Source organism: Triturus cristatus, chromosome 6 (genome assembly GCF_964204655.1).
Source record: "Triturus cristatus chromosome 6, aTriCri1.1, whole genome shotgun sequence".
NCBI classification, from domain to species: Eukaryota; Metazoa; Chordata; class Amphibia; order Caudata; family Salamandridae; genus Triturus; species Triturus cristatus.
The window spans coordinates 1,394,363,174-1,394,370,449 of record NC_140589.1 but is presented as its reverse complement, the minus strand read 5'-3'; positions in this window follow the sequence as shown (position 1 = coordinate 1,394,370,449).

Below are 7,276 nucleotides of genomic sequence, written 5' to 3'. Positions count from 1 at the left end.
GTCTCAATGGAAGAATTTAAGCATACCAGTTCTCCCATTGAGAGAGCACCATACTCTGCTCTAAGCTCTCTTGCAGTGGACAGAAGCATGTCTCTAAGTGTTCTGGAAAAGTTCTGCACTGCACTAGCTTAAATCACACAATTGTAACATTTTGCTACACCTACACATGGTTCCTATATAACGCTTCAATCACATTAAAGTAGAAATATACAGTAGTTCGCTTCTCAGGCTCCTACTCAATGGAGCTTCTATAAATGTCCTTCAAACCTATGGTTATTGCAACAAACAAGATACACTGACCAGCCTGTACTCTTCGGGAGTGTTCTTCAAACCTATGGTCACCTGCAACAAACGAGATACACTGACCAGCCTGTACTCTTCTAGAGTGTTCTTCAAACCTATGGTCACCTGCAACAAACGAGATACACTGACCAGCCTGTACTCTTCGGGAGTGTCCTTCAAACCTATGGTCACCTGCAACAAACGAGATACACTGACCAGCCTGTACTCTTCGGGAGTGTTCTTCAAACCTATGGTCACCTGCAACAAACAAAATACACTGACCAGCCTGTACTCTTCGGGAGTGTCCTTCAAACCTATGGTCATCTGCAACAAACGAGATACACTGACCAGCCTGTACTCTTCGGGAGTGTCCTTCAAACCTATGGTCATCTGCAACAAATGAGATACACTGACCAGCCTTTACTCTTCGGGTCCAACTGTAATATATTACTAAAACATTCTGCTGCTATCACTGAAGGAAAACATTCCACCTGAAAAAGAAAACCAGAGCACATCACATTTGTAAGTTTAGCTCCTTATAGAAATAAGAGTACACTTGTGACATGAAACAATATGGCTCCCAAACATGAGCCATTTTAAAAGCAATCAAATCTAAACGTGAAGAATATACAGTTAATAGCATTTGCATGTTACATGTTAATGTTGATAAAATGCAAAACATGTAATATGAAAAATAACCCCATCGCCTTCATCATCGTAAAATCAAAATACCATTTAGGAACTGTAGTAAAAATTGCACTTTTGTGTTAGAGGTTTAAATTTCTATAAGAAGCAAACGAAGAATGTATATTGGTCGGGCAGTGAAAATTAAAATAGTTTCTCAATATTACATTTAAAGTGAAACCTGTGTTTATGAATAGGAAACCCCTTGCAGGATAGCACCTGTAAGGTTTTACCAAACAGCCATTTTTGTGCAGGGACATATTGTTCCCTTACCAGGTTAGCTTTCCAGATTCTATTTTGCTTCATTTTGTGAAGTGCTTAACTTGTCACCACACACACGCTCCTTCGACGCAGCGTCTCCACGCAGCGTCGTGTACAATAGGTTGCTTTGCTGTGAACAAGAGCTGTTCTCTCTTTCCATTCTAGCCAAGTGCTCTGAGACCATGAGACGCGCGCAGGCCCTGCAGATGTCCCAGTACAAAGTAAATGACTTCCGGATGTTGAGGAAATAACGGAAAGCATTCAGTGAACACTGAAGGGGGCATTGTTTTTCCTGTTCAGCGCCACTCGCGAAGGTACCAGTGGACAAGACAGCCATTCAGTTTCGAAAACAGAAAATCTAACACGCGACACAATGATTAGCAGTCCAATGTCCCGAAGAACAAACTGTGTCTTGTAAAGAGGGCTTGTGAAATGACACTACAGCTAAGCTCCGGAACAACATTGCAGGTTTTTATGTTAAGAGTGTCTTGCGGAGACTCACTTGCATTTTAAACAGCTTCACACTTGGCTAGCTAATTGGGTGATTATGTGAATTGAATATTTAAATCGCTAATATTTCTTGAGCGAGCGGCGTTATCATTGTAGAACACTGATTAGTGGTTGGATTTTCATACCGAGTGACAATCAAAAATTGACGAGGGGGCTGTGGGGCCACCTTCTTGCTTCAGAGCAGAACTCCATATGTAAAAAAAAAAATATATATATATATATATACTTTATTAGCATTTTGGTATCGATCATTATAATTGGAACAACAGCATGAACTAATATGCAATTTCTAAACATACAGGTGGAACAGTGATATCATCTAGTCGGACTTTGTTGCCAGATATACATTGCTTATTATTCAGGTAAATTTTAAACAATAGTGGTAAACTAATTTAACACGAACCACACGGGTATTGAGATTGTGCTGAGGAGGCAGGATGGAGGGACACGGAGGCGTCTCAGGGTGAATTTATTTTTCTTCTAGGTAGGTTTTGCTGTTTGGGGTGGGTTTAATATTTCATTATGAGGGGCGTGAATGCTTGAATATGGAACCTGAAAAGTGTTACAAACTCAAAGCTCAGTGGGTGGAGAGTTTGGGGATTGTCTCTAGGCTGTTGTCTGCTTCAAACAGTGAATCGGTAATCAGTGTCCTCCAGAATAACACCTGGGCTGAGAGAGGCCAGTACTACTCCGGGATTGCCGTCAATAGAGTCCTACTACAAAGTTTGTATACATATATCTCAGTACCTAAAGGGTTGTTCTTCCCATTTAATTAGAACCCTGCTGAGGTTTTTGGCAACTGGGGGTCTCCGTGGGAAAATGCATGTTTTGGTCTAGTTGACATGGAGGCCAGAGGATGGGGCAAATTCCTTGAAGGCATTTGGCAATTTCTGGATGATCTTTTCTTATGTCTGTAAGAGAATGATGTAATTCTTGTTAAGTGATATTGCGTGTGTTGTTCTTAGGATGGTGATGCCCTAGTTCTGTTCCTCTGCGATCATTTAGATTGGGAGCGGTTCCATGGCCAGCACAAACAAGGGGGGGGGGGGGGGGGTGGAGAGTAGGTACCCTTGTCTTGTTCCCCTGGTGAACCTGATAGTCTGTGAAATTGATTTGCCAAGAGCGACCCTTGCTATTGGGTCCATGTAGAGTAGGCGCATCATTTGTATAGTTCGTACCCGCAAGCCAAATCTGGCAAACACCCAAAAGAGGTATTACCAAGATATGGTGTTTCAAGCCTTCTTCAAGACAAGCCCATGGAAGCTTCATATGGCCAAGTTTATTTAGCCACTTCTACGATGCAGTGTACTCTTCCGATATCAGAGTACATGCTGTGTCCTGGGACGAAATAGTTTTGTTCTGGGTGGATTAACTGCAGACAAATGAGACAGATTCTGCTTGCTAGGACTTTACTGAGGATTTTATAACCAAAATTTAGAATAAAAATCAGGCTGTATGAGGTGGGGTCATCCAGTGGACGATAATAATAAGCAGTGGCGGTTGACAGGGCGGATGAGGGGTGGAGGGTGAAAAAACGTACCTCCTTGCCGTGTCTTTTCTCTCCTCCGTCTTATCTCACGTCGTCCCGTTGCTGGGCCGGAACAGAAAGCACCCAGGCTCCCATGACGGAACACTATGCTGCAATGCAGCGTTGTGACTGGTCTGAGCACCGTGCATCAGCGCTCAGCCAGGGAATGGGATCCTAGGCATGTTCTCCACCCAGGCGATAATGCAGCCTGGGTGGAGGACATGCAAAGTGTGAATGACTGTTTCGCCGGACCGAGAGGGCCGGGCAAACAATCATTGCGCACTTACAGAGTGCCCACCACTCCTACCCCCTGCTCTGAGAGCAGAGCAGCCCCACCCTGCAAAGAGGCCGCAGCAGGAACAAATAAAATCAGAACAACATGTTATCATTTTATTTTTCCTTTCTTTACACTGCTGAAAGCAGTGGGGTGATGCTCCTCCGTCTTAGCGGAGAAGCCGTCACTGCTAAGAAAGCTTCACACAGGGAGAAGGGCAGACAACCCTCACCTATTGCTTTTTCATATAATCATCAGTAGGCCGTCCGTATCAGGGTTTTTTCTGGCTGGTAATTCTCGTATAGCTGCCTTGAATTCTTGAAGCATTATGGGGCAGTCTAATTTGACCTGCATCTCAAGTCTGGGATGGGGCAGATTGTCAAGGGCCTCAGTACTTGGGGGTTGCAGCCTGATCGGTGCTTCGCTGTACAATGTGTTGTAGAATTTGTAAGGGACATGGGTATTTTTACCTGCTCTGAGTACTTTAGGTCGCCAGCCTCATACCGAAGTGAGCTGATGGATCAGGGCTTCATGTCTTTTTTAAACATGCCTGATTTATCACCTTCCAAGTGGACGAGAGCGGTGTATGATGCATAATCCAAGCAGCAGTCCTGCTCATATAGTCTAGTCTCCGTTTCACATGCCCCGTGGAGAGACTACTGAATCTATTCATCATTGGGGAACAAACGCTCAAATGAGGCAAGGGAGACTTCTGTCCGTGCTCTCCATGCCACTGGAGTCAAGCTATCCTGGCTGATGAGGGCTGAAAGCCCAAAACCAGTCCTAGGATGCTTGTTTCCAGTCCAGGGATGACCTGGCCTGGCAGTTCGGGCTGGACTGTTACCATTGGGCGCACGGTCAAGACTGATTTGCATATGGCTGGGTCCAAACTGGGATGGCATGGTGAGCACAAAATCGATGGATTTAGGCACAGATCTCTGTACTGGGGTGAATTTATGACATTGTTCTGCATTCTGTCCATCAATTGTTCTTTTTGCTTTTGTCACCCCGAGTGGGATGGGTATGCCCAGGCGTGGGTCCCGTGCTCTCCATGCCACTGGAGTCAAGCTATCCTGGCTGATGAGGGCTGAAAGCCCGAAACCTGTCCTAGGATGCTTGTTTCCAGTCCAGGGAGGACCTGGCCTGGCAGTTCGGGCTGGACTGTTCCCATTGGGCGCAGGGTCAAGACTGTTTTTCATATGGCTGGGTCCAAACTGGAATGGCATGGTGAGCAAAAAAATGATGGATTTAGGCCCAGATCTCTGTACTGGGGTGAATGTATGACATTGTTCTGCATTCTGTCCATCAATTGTTCTTTTAGACTTCTGTCCTAGTCAAGTCCCTCTCTAGTGTGTTCCAGCTGCCCACTACCGCCTGGAAACAATGGTTTTGGACCACCATCTTAAGTGCTCTCCATTCAAGCTCTGTAGAAGAGGCAGAGACTGTGTTATCTATAAAGAAATTGCATGTGTATTTGGCAAGTGTGTCGTGTAAGGTGGAATTTTTCAGCATCGAGCTTTGGAGACACCAGGTTGGTACTGGTAGGATAGTTCTGACCCTGTTCAAGCGAATCAACTGAAGATAGTGATCGGAAATGCTCCAACGTAGATAGTCGGAGGTGGATATGAGGGCGGGGTGAGGTTGGTTAGCAGACTATCCTATCTAGCCTGACAAATAAATTGTAAGTGGGGGGGAAAGGGAGCATAGATGAAGAGCAAGATTATGCAAGTTATGAATGGCAGGATTGCATGGGGGTGGTTGGCAACTATTTAGGGAAGGGATCAACGTTTTCTGTAATAAGAGCTGCTTAAGGTAAATAAAAATAATGCTGAGCTACTAATATATATTTTTTTTAATCATGACCATGTAAAAAAATATTGGTTGAAAATCAACATATCGACGTCAAAACTATTGTGGGACCACACTATTGTGGAAAAAATACTGAGAAACAAAACATCGAGAAGGTAGGTGCATATAGGTTAATACAGATTTACTATTCTTAACTCCACCGGTGCGTACCTTGACAATATATATATTTTTATGGTACGTACATTTAGAGTTAATTCAAGAATAAATATGCTTACTTCTATAAATTTACCTTCACAATATTTTGGTCCTTGTTATATTTGCCACAATATTAAGGAACCATGATATTCTGTAGTTGATGTTCTGTTGGAATACGGACAAGATTACATTAGTGGCCAACATATGCAAGATACGAGCAGTGATCACTTCTGTTCATCAGGAATAGGTGCTAGAAGTAATTTAAAAAGGCTTGGTCAATGTAGAAAGCCTCAAAATGGGTAATACTTATTAGCTGCAATGTCCCACCAGCAAAATAATATTCTTTTGTAATAAGTCTGTCCAACGCCGAATGATTTATCACTCAAAAATCAGCTTTAAATTTATATTGTGGAAATTCAGCCATTGATCTCCAAGCATCAGTTTATGGGTTCTGAAAATAAACACATTTTCGTCTTGAATACACGCTTTACAGTTTTGATGTACATATAATATTTCAACCAAACAAAAGTTTCCAATTTAGTAGGCTGGACTGCACATAGGAGAGTTACTGCGATGTAGCTGGAGAGATACCAGTAGCTCACAAGCTACTTGTCGGAGAAGCCTGCTCCACCCCATGCCACTTTCGTCCAGCCCCCTGGGCTTCCTGTCTCATTATATCACTCCTGCAGGTTCTTTCTCACCCATGCCTTTTCCCTTTGTCACTGTTTTCCTATCTTTATTCTCCTCCAGCTGTCTCCCTTTTCTATCTTTCTCTCTATTACTCTTGGTCAAAATTTGATGGTGAAAAATAAGTGCTGGTTCCCAAAGATGAGTGCTGGTGCCCACCACCTACAGGACAATTCAGAAAATCGATTTGTTTTTACAACAGTATGATGATAAGGGCAGTGCTCCATAAGCCTAAGGTGATGCTTTCTCTGTTGCGAGACATATTGTTATCTTATAGTTGGCCTAGAGCTCGCCCATTGGTTGTCTGTGGTTGGATTCATTCTCACTCTCATTTGCTTGCTTTTTATTAATTGGCTGTGAAGGCTTTCCTTCCTTTTCTTTTGTTAGTCCTGCCCCTGGAGAATGGGCACATTACTATGTCCTTCCAATGCTTGTTTTTTCAGGCGCTGCTTTTTTCTTTCTGTTTAAACACTCAACAAGAGAGCAAGTGTTTTTCCACTATATCCCTCGTGCTACTCTTCCCCCACCACTGTGCTGCATCTTCCTCTCTTCCTCTCGCCATGTGCTTCTCCTTCACTCGCTCCACGTTGAATTCCTGCCCATGTGCTTTCTCTCCTTGGTTGCTTTCTTTCGCCTTTTTGATCTTCCACACCGAGCACTCGGTACCTTCCCTTCACCTGTGTTCTCTGTATTGCTTCCAACCCTTGCCCCCCATTTTGCTTCCACCACCCTGTAGCTACCCCCACCCGCTTTAAAACCCAACACACTTCCGCAACCTTGTGTTGCTCCTGCTCATGTACTACATGTTGCTTCTGCCTCATCACTGCTCTGTTTCCATGTCCCCTCCCACTTCCTAAACGCATCAGCCCGAACTCTTCTCGGCCTGCCATTGAGAACACATTTATCCTCACAGTTAGGAGCATTGTACTGGCATCCTACTTGGAAAAGGATCCTTTTCCAGACCTTGCTGCTGGTACATTGGGCCCTCCATCAGTCTAGTGCTGGGTACCTCAGAGCAAGGATTTGTTTCTATGTTCCATCAAGGC